The sequence below is a fragment of the Chenopodium album genome, chromosome 1 (genome assembly GCF_948465745.1).
Source record: "Chenopodium album chromosome 1, dcCheAlbu1.1, whole genome shotgun sequence".
NCBI classification, from domain to species: Eukaryota; Viridiplantae; Streptophyta; class Magnoliopsida; order Caryophyllales; family Amaranthaceae; genus Chenopodium; species Chenopodium album.
In genome coordinates, this window is record NC_137834.1 from 8263986 (window position 1) to 8277503 (window position 13518).

The 13518-nt window shown below is 31.0% G+C and overlaps 1 long non-coding RNA gene and 1 pseudogene across 1 annotated transcript; one reads left to right on the top strand and one right to left on the bottom strand.

The window, feature by feature from the left end:
• LOC145556772 (aspartic proteinase CDR1-like) overlaps window positions 1–13518 on the top strand; it is a 171305-nt pseudogene that overhangs the window by 3611 nt on the left and 154176 nt on the right.
• Window positions 138–2586, bottom strand: LOC145556570 (uncharacterized). The gene is made up of 2 exons (XR_014091906.1): window positions 2435–2586; window positions 138–566 (listed from the first exon to the last, which is right to left on the bottom strand). It is a non-coding gene; the product is annotated as an uncharacterized LOC145556570 (long non-coding RNA).

Here is a 13518-nt window from a genome sequence, read left to right on the forward strand (position 1 = left end):
CAATCATTCTCTAAAACAAATCTGCAGTCGCAAAATTTTTGCAACTGGCTATTAATATTTAGAGATCATAATTTAGCAACGAGCCAACGACCAATATCAATCACAAAAAAAAAAAGGTACCCACGCATAAAGTTAAATAACCAACATGATAACGTTATTTAAATATACTCAATTTGGTATCAATGTACTAAAAAGCAATATTCTAAACTATGACTGATTGTTTCAAAAATCACCTCCTACATAAAGAAGCTACTTCAAATAAAAATTAATGAAGATATACAAATATGCCTCCAAAAATTAAAGATCATTTAGAAAAGCTATTATCTCTAATATTTGTCCAGATAACTTATTATCTCTTGCTTGCTCACAACGTTTACCAAAATTTGGATTCTTACACTTACTTATGAATTCGGCTCGAACAGTGTCAATCATGAAATTAACTTCTTATGGAGAGGCATTTTGAAAACTTGGTTCAATGTACCCCTAAGTCGGTCCCCAACTTTTTTGTCAAAGTCTCTCCTAGCCTTAGCATCGAACTCAGGTCTCCAGGTATATATGTATATACGCTGCACATAATTACCCAAGAGTTTAACATTGTATCTCAAATAGAAAATATGATATAATCTCTTACCTTTTTATTATAGGAACTATCATAAATTAATAAGTAATGGAATAAGCTGAAACTTTGAAAAGGAACCAAAAAAATCTTGAATAAAACCAAGTTTGACAGTTTGGAAGTCTGCAATATTTGATAGCACTGATAACAGGCTGAGGATTCATAATAAGATTGCAATGCACAATATCCAATCAGACTTTTACTTTATATAATTTGCTTAAGATATAAGTAAAGAGCTAAGTATAAAAAAAATCCATAAAATTCAACCATTGAAACAAGCAAGTTAGTACCCTTTCTTTTTTTTTTTTAAAAGGTTACCACTGTTAGCTGAGTGGATTGAAGTTACGACAATAGTGGCTTAGTATCTATAAAAAAAATGTAGTATCTAAGAATTTTAGAAGTGAATGTTGCCATATTCTGTAATTGCAAACATATTTGTAGTCAACTATAGTCTGATTAGAAGTGGAGGATCAGGATAACAGATATAGAGCAATGGATGCATCAAAGACAACTGCCTCCAGAGATGAAACAGTTTGTGAAGAGATATAATCAGTACAAATGGGTAGCTACAAACCAAGAAAATGAAATGGGAGATAAGAGGGAGTTTGATACTGTGCAAAAAAGAAATGTCAATATGCCAGGCATTAACAGCTCATAATAAGCCAGAATAGAACATAAAAAAGATTATTTTCACAAGTAACAAAGACAGAAGTACATAAAAAGAAATTGATCTTCTACAGAACATCAAAACACCAATATATCAGCCCTATGGCCCTTATCACATTACCTCGAAATTCTCTCAACGTGCAAGTCTTTTTTTTTTTTTTTTTTTTTTTTTTTTACTTACTGTGAGATTGATGCTACTTTGTGATTTGATTTTGGTGGATTTCGGATTCAGTTTCTTGGCATAGTAAAGAAACGTGCAATTGTCTACAAACCCATTTAATTGTAACTGGTTAAAGTAGTGGTTTAGCATTCTTCTGGTTTCTTTCATTCATTTCCTCACACTTACACAGATCATTCGCTCCAAATTAACCAAGAAACATTAATTGTAATCAAGGACAGAGATCTCAAATACTCAAAGCTAGTATTCAAATATATAGCTTCACTAGTTTAAGAGCAATGAATACAAGAAAATGTCTCAAATTTTCAAACATACCTTAAACTTAATGAACCAACGATCGCTAACGCACAACCCACAATACTATTAGCAGCACAATAAACTCCCACTCATCCACTAAATGCACCATATACCAAACCACTATTCTCCCTACAACAACAAAAACAACCATGCAACAGCCACGCATTCACACCACATTGATGCACCTAATTCTCCCTCATCTCGCACCCATTCCAGAACCCACCACAATTATTGTCATAACAATAAGCCAGCAACAAGTTAGCCTCAAAAATAGAATAAAGTCAGAGCAAAACAAGAATTCAAAGCAAAACAAGAATTCAGTGCAAAATAAGAATTCAGTACAAAACAAGAATTCAATGGAGTTCGGACGAACCTCAATACCCTCCATCCATTAATTACCCAATTAGAATTACACTCTAAGCAACGAATTAACCCCCTTCTTCAGAAAATATAGGGTTCAAAATAACCAGAATTGGGATTTTTACATTAAAATCAATTAGGAATTTTAGCAAACTTAATCAATTTCGAATGATTTTTCATTAATTTACTTAAATTACACCATGGAAACCAAATTCAAATTAATAATTGGACAAAAAATTCAATGATAACCCCAAAAATCGTAGTTGGCGAATTACAATAAACAAAAGATAGAAGGGACGTCAAGCGTTTGAACTTACCTTGGAGGAGACGTGATGGCGCAGGCGCGCAGCGGAGGCATATGAAGAGCGATAGTGAGGATTGAATTCTTGAATCTCTGAAAATTGCCTTATGCGTGCCTTTTTGTAGAAGGAAGAGTTTCTGTTTTTTATTTTTTGGTGAAAGGAGGAAGAGTTTCTGTACTGTGAAAGGAGGAAGAAAAAATTACTTAAGGCTTTTAGTGATTGAGTTTTTTTTTATTTTTAATTTTTTTAATTTTTTTTTTTTTATTTATGGAGGAGTAAGTGATTAAGTTAGTTTTTATTTTGTTGGCAACTCCTCATCATATTAAGGGTTTTGTTTTTATTTCTTTTTTATACTACCGATTCAGGGTTGCAAATTAAAAAGTTAGAAAATCATTATCCCCAGCAACTATAATTTATAGTCGCAAAAATTATAAGAGCGTTGTAATTTAGTGACAACATTACAACTACTGCAAAATGAGTCGCAAAATTTGCGACTACTCGTCTCTGACAGTCGCAAATATATTTTTTGCGACTGATTATTATAGTAGATGCAAAATTCAGTCGCAAATTAGCGACTGCGTAGCAACTGGTGCAAAATTAGTTACAAAATTTGTGACTGGTCGTCTTTTTCAGTCGCAAAAATATTTTTTGCGACTATTTTTGCGACTGAATATTAGGGTAGTCGCAAATTTCTATTGCTAATTCCTCTTTTTCTTGTAGTGAAAGGCGAATCTAAAATGACACTTGACAACATTGTACGGAGTATTTTCCCTCCAAAAGTATTTACTTAAAAAAAATCATACTATAATGAATGATCATTGTATCTAAATAACGAGATTTGTTTACATAAAATCTAATCTAAACTTTCTAAAAAATTATATATATATATTTTTTTTGAAAGCAAATATTATATTGTTCATTATAATTATTTTATGTGGTTATTTTCAATAATATACTTCATACTTTCTAATAATTAGTGTCGAGTCTTATTTTTGTATGTCGTTTTATAATTTTGTTGTATTATAATCACTCCGTATTAAACTATCATGCATCTATTGCACCGGAATTAATGTTGTACTTCATTATACTAGGGTGTCCTTCGCGCGCATCGCTTGCGGAAAATTTGTATTGCCGTGTATTTATACCGTTAGTTTGGGTAGACCTGGTAATTTTAATACGTACACTATTTGGCATGTGTCTATGTGGTGAATTTGTAGAATAGTATAAGAAAGCCACCAAAATCTTTTAAGACAATTATTTTTTAAAACACTAAAAAGTTTGATAGTGTTATTTCAAAATTACTATTAAGTAATATTTAATTAATTTGCATCCCTTCATATTTTAAGCGCCAAGTGTTAGTTTAGAACTCATAATTGATGTGCATATTTCAATAATACTATATGTAATATTTCTAACGTGTTTTTCTTTAAATGATTTTTTTTGTGAGCTGTGGTCATTTGGACTATGGAGTAATAATATGTTAAATGTTGCAGCTAAATTAAAAACTTAATAATGTATATTTTTCCTCTTAAATACTCTCAAAATTAATACCAGCTATGTTTTTTCTACCATTGATTTCCCTTGATTTTAGGATTTTTAAGTTCTTTATACCTCTTGATAACATACATCTGCTAAAATATCAGTGTATATTTAATATAAATTTCATTCAAATTCTATAACGTTGTTAATATGTACATTTCAAAAGCTTATAAACCTTAACAATAGTTGTAATTAAAGGAAAACAAGATAGTAAATAAGAAGAGCAACTACAAAAGAGTAAAAATAAACAGTCTCTTGATAATAAACTGTCTCTTTGTACATACAAATTTTTTTCTTTTTAAATAATTATAATATCATATGAAGTGTAAAACATTAGAATTTTTTATTAAAAAAATGCATTACATGTTTTTTGTTTTTTTTTAAAAAAAAAACTGAATTAATTGATGATATATCATATAAGTTTAATGAAAAAAAACATTAAATACATTAATGATAGTAAACATATTAATTAATGAGGGTAAAAAAGTAAATACACATTTTGTACACAATTTTGAGGGTATACTTGGTAGCACACTATTCCTAAGAGTTATCTTCTACTCCGTATTTTTTATAAGGTAGGGATAATTTAGTAAAATCTGTGCATTGCACGGGAATTTAACTAGTATAAGTAATACTCCGATCTGTATCGTATTTGTATTCTATAAAAGTACTTTTTTTTTTTTAATGTACGAAGTATTAAATTATGAATACATGTAAAAACTTCAAATAAAAAAAAAATTACATGCTCGGATCGTTATCAATAACTATATACTAAAGGCGAATAAAAAAATGACACGTGGCAAAATTTGGTTTAATAATTTCCCTCCACTTTTTTTTTTTCTTTATTTGTCATATTATCTTAGGCAATTTTAATACACTATAATATTTTCTTTCCTACTTAAACGCAATCTTTCCGTCCCAAATTCAATAAAACATTTTTGTAACAACTTATAGAAAATTTAAGCAAAATAATATTATTTAAAAAGATATGCATTATTTTTAATATAATTAGCAGAATATCGAATTTTTTCATACTTATTATAAAAAAAATCATAAAAAATCATCAATAACTATATACTAAAGGCGATTAAAAAATGACACGTGATAAAATTTGGTTTAATAATTTCCCTCCACTTTTTTTTTTTTTCCTTTTTTTTGTCATATTATCTTAGGCAATTTTAATACACTATAATATTTTCTTCCTACTTAAACGCAATATTTCCGTCCCAAATTCAATAAAATCAATAACTATATACTAAAGGCGAATAAAAAATGACACATGGCAAAATTTGGTTTAATAATTTCCCTCCACTTTTTTTTTTTTCCTTTTTTTGTCATATTATCTTAGACAATTTTAATATCAATCAATAACTATATACTAACGGCGAATAAAAAATAACACGTGGCAAAATTTGGTTTAATAATTTCCCTCCACTTTTTTTTCCCTTTTTTTTGTCATATTATCTTAGGCAATTTTAATATCAATCAATAACTATATACTAAAGGCGAATAAAAAATGACACGTGGCAAAATTTGGTTTAATAATTTTCCTCCACTTTTTTTTTTCTTTTTTTGTCATATTATCTTAGGCAATTTTAATATCAATAACTATATACTAAAGGCGATTAAAAAATGACACGTGATAAAATTTGGTTTAATAATTTCCCTCCACTTTTTTTTTTCCTTTTTTTTGTCATATTATCCTAGGCAATTTTAATACACTATAATATTTTCTTTCCTACTTAAACGCAATATTTCCGTCCCAAATTCAATAAAATCAATAACTATATACTAAAGGCAAATAAAAAATGACACGTGGCAAAATTTGGTTTAATAATTTCCCTCTACTTTTTTTTTTTTCCTTTTTTTGTCATATTATCTTAGGCAATTTTAATATCAATCAATAACTATATACTAACGGCGAATAAAAAATAACACGTGGCAAAATTTGGTTTAATAATTTCCCTCCACTTTTTTTTCCCTTTTTTTGTCATATTATCTTAGGCAATTTTAATATCAATCAATAACTATATACTAAAGGCGAATAAAAAATGACACGTGGCAAAATTTGGTTTAATAATTTTCCTCCACTTTTTTTTTTCCTTTTTTTGTCATATTATCTTAGGCAATTTTAATATCAATAACTATATACTAAAGGCGATTAAAAAATGACACGTGATAAAATTTGGTTTAATAATTTCCCTCCACTTTTTTTTTCCTTTTTTGTCATAATATCCTAGGCAATTTTAATACACTATAATATTTTCTTTCCTACTTAAACGCAATCTTTCCGTCCCAAATTCAATAAAATATTTTTGTAACAACTTATAGAAAATTTAAGCAAAATAATATTATTTAAAAAGATATGCACAATTTTTAATATAATTAGCGAATATCGAATTTTTTCGTACTTATTATAAAAAAAAATCATAAAAAAGTTGTTGAAATAAAAATATTTATAAATTTTGATAAATCCGTGCATTGCACGGGACCATAAGCTAGTTGAAAATATAGTATGTAATGTATAAAATCACGTCATCATTTGATTGAAATTATAAAATCATGTCATCATTTAATTGAAATTATAATATAGATGATTTTTATTTTTTATTTTTATTTTTTTTTGCTGAAGGAGAGAGGCAAGCCCAAAGAAAAATATAGATTATATGAGTTCCTTATTGAAAGATTATAGAATATATTCCTTGGTCATTATCATTGCTTGCCTTAGAATATATATAACGTAAATGGCTAACAAGAGGCTTGACTCGATCTAGGCTACAAAATAGGAAACAATACAAAACGTACACTTAACAGAAGGCTGTAAATTCAGAAGCTATTTATCTACTTTGACTTAATATATTTACAATATAATTAACACTTACACAACGGGAAATATTTGGTACTCGTAATTAATACTGATAACTTTGGTAGTCCTTTAAAAACAAATTATCGTTTTGGAAATATTATGAAGATAATGATAATATCTTCATAATATATTTGATTTGATCCTTTTGGAAACAAAATCGGTATGTTATTAAAAACATAATTGATTTGATCCTTTTGGAAACAAAATCGTCAAAAAAAAAAATCATAACTGATTTTGTTAAAGATATTTTCTATTTTCCAGATTTACGATTTTTTTTTTCTGCAAAATGCTATTTGTGTGTGCATATATATATATATTTTGCAAAATCATATCGAATCTTTTTTTTTCTTTTCAAATTCCTAAAAAATAAACGAATCTTTCTTTTTAATTTTTACTCAAGCCCGCATCAAGATTAGGTTAAAGGGTGAATAGGGTGGAACATCCAAAAATTGAAAAAAAAATTGAAAAATATTTTATTCAATTAAAGATTAGAGATTTATATTATGTTAAAATGGGGATACCTAAAAGAAATGTTAACATTGGGAACGCCTAAAAGTTAAATTGGGGATATCTAAAATAAATGTTAATTAATTTACGCTTTTTATGGGTTTGTTTTCTACGGAAGAGTAATCACCGATCGGTGGATTGTTTTGTTAATATGAAGGATAAAGATACCCTTTAATCACGTTGGAGTTTTGAGTCCATATTCTCTAATTCCCTAGTACGAAGGCAATGTACAACTATCTTCAGCTTCCATATTAATTTCTTTTTTAAAATCCTTAATGGAAAACATTTTATACACCGTGATCTATATTCTAGCAAGTCAAGTATTGTCTTTCTAGATTTTCCTGATTAAATAATAAAGTTTGATGTTTGGGTACGCCTAAATATTAACTATGGATATCCAATTATAAAATTTAAATCATGTATGCTAGCTCGCTCTACATGGTAAAATTAATATAATGGAACGCCTGAAGTTAAATTGGGGACATCTAAAAGAGATGTTAACGTTTTACATGGGTTTGTATTCTACAGAAAAGTAATCACCTAAATTGTAACCAATCGGCGGATTCTAATCTAAATTAAAGGGTTTAAAGACCCTGTCAGAACAGTGGAAGTAGTGCCGATGGGTGGAGTTTCAGCAAGGAAGATCGTAACAACCCCTTGTTGTCGGGGCACTGGTAAAGCCTACGGAGATGGTGTTTCCAGCTCTTGGAGGACTAAAAGGAAGGCAAGCCGCAGGCATTAGGCTACAGGTAGTTGGAAGTCAGAGAGAGAAAGTGGAGCTGGTGGGTCTGGAGGTTGGGACTTTCAGAAGAAATAGAACAACGCATAATGTGAATTGTGGCAAGTAATCTAGATAGTATTTATATTATGTCAAGCGTAATTATTCGAAACAACCCTATACATCTGTATTTAATAATGAAAATTAAAATAAACCTTGCATGACGGAACCTAACCTAGGTATTAAAATAAATAACATCAAACACAAAAACAAAAATTACAGTAATGATTTAAACACCTATGAATCCGATAAACAAACACAAATAACCAAATTAAATAAAGCATCAACTTTTCTCTTCCAAAACTGATAGGAGACGCAGGGTTATTTCAAATAAATTAAATAACAACAAACACAAAATAAATAAAAAAACAAATGATTTAAACATCTACAAATTAAAGTCAAACACAAATAACATGTGTAGCATTGAATATCCATAATCATAATGCATTTTCAAATCCGTCAAACTATTAAATGCTGACCAAATATCAACATCATAATTATAGTTATTGAATACACCAACATCATAATCCATATGTAGCCTTTTAATATTTGAAATTCCCTTTAAAATGCTCTTCATACGAGTGACATATACATTTTCATTTTGAATCAAAAGACGGTGAAAAGAAACATGTGCACGATGCAGTGCAGTGGGATGAGTATGAAACCGGTAAAAAAAAATAAAGCACCGTAAAGAGAAAGTGTTTCAAGTTTTGGAGCATTTATATTAACCACACTTCCTATGGAATCTCCTTCTATATTGATTTCCATGTTGATTTCCAAGTACATCAACATAGGCGCTTCTATGTTAACAACGACATTTTCTTTCAAATCAAGAGTTAAATTTAAAATTTCTAAACATGGGCAAGATTAGAAAAGGAGACTCAGCAACATAGGATCGAATTGGACCCACTTAATGTCCGCCTTACGTAATTTTGGAAGACTAAGACGGTTAATATCTTGTAATTTATAATAAAAATTACCATGCAATTCTAATTGCTCAATGAACTGACTTTCAAAGACGCATGATGGTATATCAAGAAAGGGTTCTGTATAATATGGGAAAAGAGCATATACCTGTAAACACACCAATTTTTTAGGGCAGAACTTTTCGATCCAGGTATTGATATGGATTCCAAGAGGAGGTAATATGAAGACTCAATGTTTCAATTTGAGGTGACACTAGATGCTCGATAATGTTATTAGTAGTATTGAAGAACTGATACAGTTCTTGTTCCTTAAAAATCCATTTCAAGATAATGTGTTTAATTATGAAAGGTCCAAAGGTCTTTCCACCGGCGGGCTAATATGGTGGTTGTGGCAGCAGTTTTTATTGGGGGACGGGACAATATTTCTACAAGGATAGGGTCTGGAAGATCGTTAATTCGATCAATTTGTGACCCTATTCTACATTTCTACTAACCCTTTTAGATGCTTTCATGCTCATGGTTGGTTGCAAATAGAGGATTTAAAAGTGGTTTTTTTTTCAAGGAAAAGTTAAATAATAATCCATAGATGAATGAAAAAGAGACGATATTCTCTTTCAAAAAGAGTTAAAGATTTTATATGTATTTTTATTAATGAATTTTTTTACTATTTTTTTTAAATAAAAAGTAAAAGATTTGACATGACGTTAGGAATTATTGTATATACTAAATTTAACTAGTTATATTTTTGACTAGTGCTTAAAAAAAAAAAAAAAAAAAAGTGGATTGCTAAATACCGCCAACGTTTTTTATCAAACCGCCAACAATAATGATGAAGAGACAAAATCACCCTTACTCATTCCCCACTTTGATTTTCTCTCTCCTAAGTCCATCAAGTCTCAAAATCAACCGTCAACCACCACAATAGCAACCACCCATGCCACCACTACCCACGCTGCCATGACCACCATCACCCACGCCTCCATGACCATGACCACCCACCATCACCGTTCAAAATACTACCAGATTTTATTTTGTGTTGCCGGAACCACCAATTTACGAACAACAATCAAAATTAAAAATGAAGACCCACCACCTTTGCTCCTCGACAGGTCGGTGGTGGTGCTTTATATCCCAGCTAACAGAACAATCGGCGCGCAAAATCAGTCAACCGGGATGGTAACCGGTTTCAAGCGCCGGTTGACCACGGTAACCGGCGTCCAAAATCGGTTGCCGTACCGGGTAATCGGTTTCGTGCGCCGGTTGACCACGGTAACCGGCGTCCAAAATCGGTTGCCGTACCGGGTAATCGGTTTCGCGCGCCGATTGACCACGGTAACCGGCGTCCAAAACTGGTTACCGTGGTGTTTTGGTTTTGCGTGAGCGTGAGCGCCGGAAATTATTGAAAGAAAAAAAAGAAAGAAGAAGATTGGGGGTGGACTATTTTTCCGACCACCGTGATGCCTCCTCCAGTCATCGGCATCGCTACCCTTCCACCTCCGACGTACGGCTGCTGCTTCCCTTCACCTCCAACATACAGCCGCTGACGTGGTTGATGGTGGTTGTGGCCTTATGGGTGATGAGAGAGAAAACAATAAAAGAAAAAGAAGAAGATGGGTGGGGGTATAGTAAGGGCATTGATGTCCATTTGTCTTAAATGTTGGCGGTTTTGATAAAAATTGTTGGCGGTATTTAACACCCCCCAAAAAAAACGCACACACACAGAATAAGAAAATAAATTCCCACAATCCTAGCATCTTAGGGGCAATTTTTTAGGAAGTTATTTTATGATTTTTCAAAAAAAAAAATAAATCATAAGATCCTAGCCTGTAAAAAAAAAAAAAATACTGCTCGACATATATATTGTATTTTTTTATTTATGGAAAGGAGATAGGACATTCTATAGCATTTTTTTTATTTTCTATTTTTTTATTTTTCAGATTTTTGAAGTACTATAGCTAGCTAAGTAGCTAATTAATTTTTGAATTTGATATTGAATTTGGATTAGAATTAGAATTTGAATTCACGAGTATTACCCCTCAATTGATTCAAATCTTTTTTTTTTTTTTTTTTTTTAATGAAGAAATATATAATTCAAATCTTTATAATTATAGAATGGAATATTACCACATAACTAGTCAATCTTTATTAGTATTATAGAGATATAAGAATATGCCAATTATAGAATGAAGTATTACCACATAATTAGTCTTTTTTATATTATTTTTTTTACAAGCTTTTTTTAATTATTTGTTTTACACGAGGTTATATTTTGTATATTTAAGAAGGTTATTAACGATTAAAGAGTTTGAAGATAGATTTCTTGGAACGATTTCCCTAGAAATTGTTTAAATCAAAATTAATTCCTACTTTGGGTCGTTTTAAAAACAAATTCCCTGTACGGTGTCCACGTAGGATCGGGTCACTATTTTTTTAAAACATTTTTTAATATGTAAAACCGCTAGTGGTAATAACGGTTTGTTTTACACGAGGTTATATTTTGTATATTTAAGAAGGTTATTAACGATTAAAGAGTTTGAAGATAGATTCCTTGGAACGATTTCCCTAGAAATTGTTTAAATCAAAATTAATTCCTACTTTGGGTCGTTTTAAAAACAAATTCCCTGTACGGTGTCCACGTAGGATCGGGTCACTATTTTTTTAAAACATTTTTTAATATGTAAAACCGCTAGTGGTAATAACGGTTTTATCATTAAAACCGCAATCAACATTGGCGGTTTATTAATAAAATTGATGACATGTTTTTTCCTTTTTTTAATGCCTAACCTTTTGTATTCTTCTTTACTTGGTTCTATGCTCCCACGATCATCTTCTTCACTTAGTCCTTTTTCACAATAGCAAAGCAGGGCAATACTCTTAACCATAATTCTATCAATCGTCAATTGTCATTGCCAACAGTCTTCAACGTCGTGAGTACGGTGGCACCACCACCTGATTATCGTCATCCCAATCATCATTCGTATATCTCAGGTTAGCCCTAATTATTTTCATTGGTAATTTTATAATTCATCATGAATATATTGTTTTATTCTTAAATAAATTCGAAATTATGGTTAATTTTTGGGCATAGAGTTGAAAAATTCATGAACTTGAACAATTATCATTTTAGGGTTTAATTGAAGGCGTATTGCAGTGGTTTATTTTTTGTCTCTATGTTATAGTACTTTGGCTTCTCTAATCTCTACCTATGTTTAATTCATGCAATAAGTAGGTCTTTACAAGATTAACTTTTGAATTTTTGTTTTTTAATCTATTACAAATGTTGGTCTTATGTTACTTATATATGCTAAAATTCTGAATTTAGAAAATTATGGAGCTCTCAAACTTCCCGCTACTCTGTTATTTGGGTGGGGAACTTGTGGAAAAAGGAGGTGATGTGTCGTATGTAGGCGGGGAGAATAGGTTTCTATTCATTAGTCCTGTTATGAGTTTCTCAGAAGTTTTGAGTAAAATATATGAAGTTTTTGGGTGTGATAGACAAAATCTAGAGTTGAAGATGCAAGTTAGGTACCCTATAAATAACTCATACACAACTGTTCGGTTATATGATGATAGCTCATTGAGAGACATGTGGGTGGCTGTGAGAAAGAATTCAATGTCTAATATGCAATTGTACATGGAATTGGTTCCCAAGCAACAAAGTGTGGTTGACAACATTGGTTCTTTTCCTACCTTGGATTCTTTGTCGGGTATGCTTTCAAACTCAAAGGGAACAATTCCTAATGAAGGGATAGGATCATTTACAAGAATGCTCACTGATGATCATTACATTGTTGATCATTTATTAGATGTGTCTTCTCCAACTCCTCTCTCACCTCGTACACGTTATGCTTCTTTTGGTGATTATAACTCATTAAACCCCGAGCTAGATTTGCTAGGTGATGATGTTACGGTGGGTAGTGATGAGGGTGAAGATGATTATGTAAGAGAAGCTAATGAGATTCTTACTAAGGAAAGTGCACCAACACAAGATTTTAACAATGTTCCAGAGGTAGACCCAAGAGTGCTTGATTCATGGAGAACTTGGTCTGGGAACAACAAATTTTCTACTGAAGGTGAGTTTATAGTTGGTCAAGAGTTTGATACCTTGCACCAATTAAAAGATGCTGTCAAACTATACTCCATACGCAAAAATCAAACATTTCGAGTGAAGGAAGTGAAACCAGAAATATATGTTGTCGAGTGCTTAAGAAAAGAAAAATGCAAATGTCCGTGGAGGTTGCGTGCAATCAGGTTACCAGCCCTTCCCACATTTAGAATTGTGAAGTGTGAAGGACATCATGCAAGCACATGTGTAGGGGATATTAATAAGCTTGATCATCCCCTTTTGACTTCCGATTTTGTGTGTGGTGTTATAATTGATCTCATACGAGTTGACCCATCCTTTAAAATTTGTGCTATAGTGCAAGTTATCAAAGATCGATTTCATTATACCATAACATACAAGAGGGCTTGGTTAGCCAAG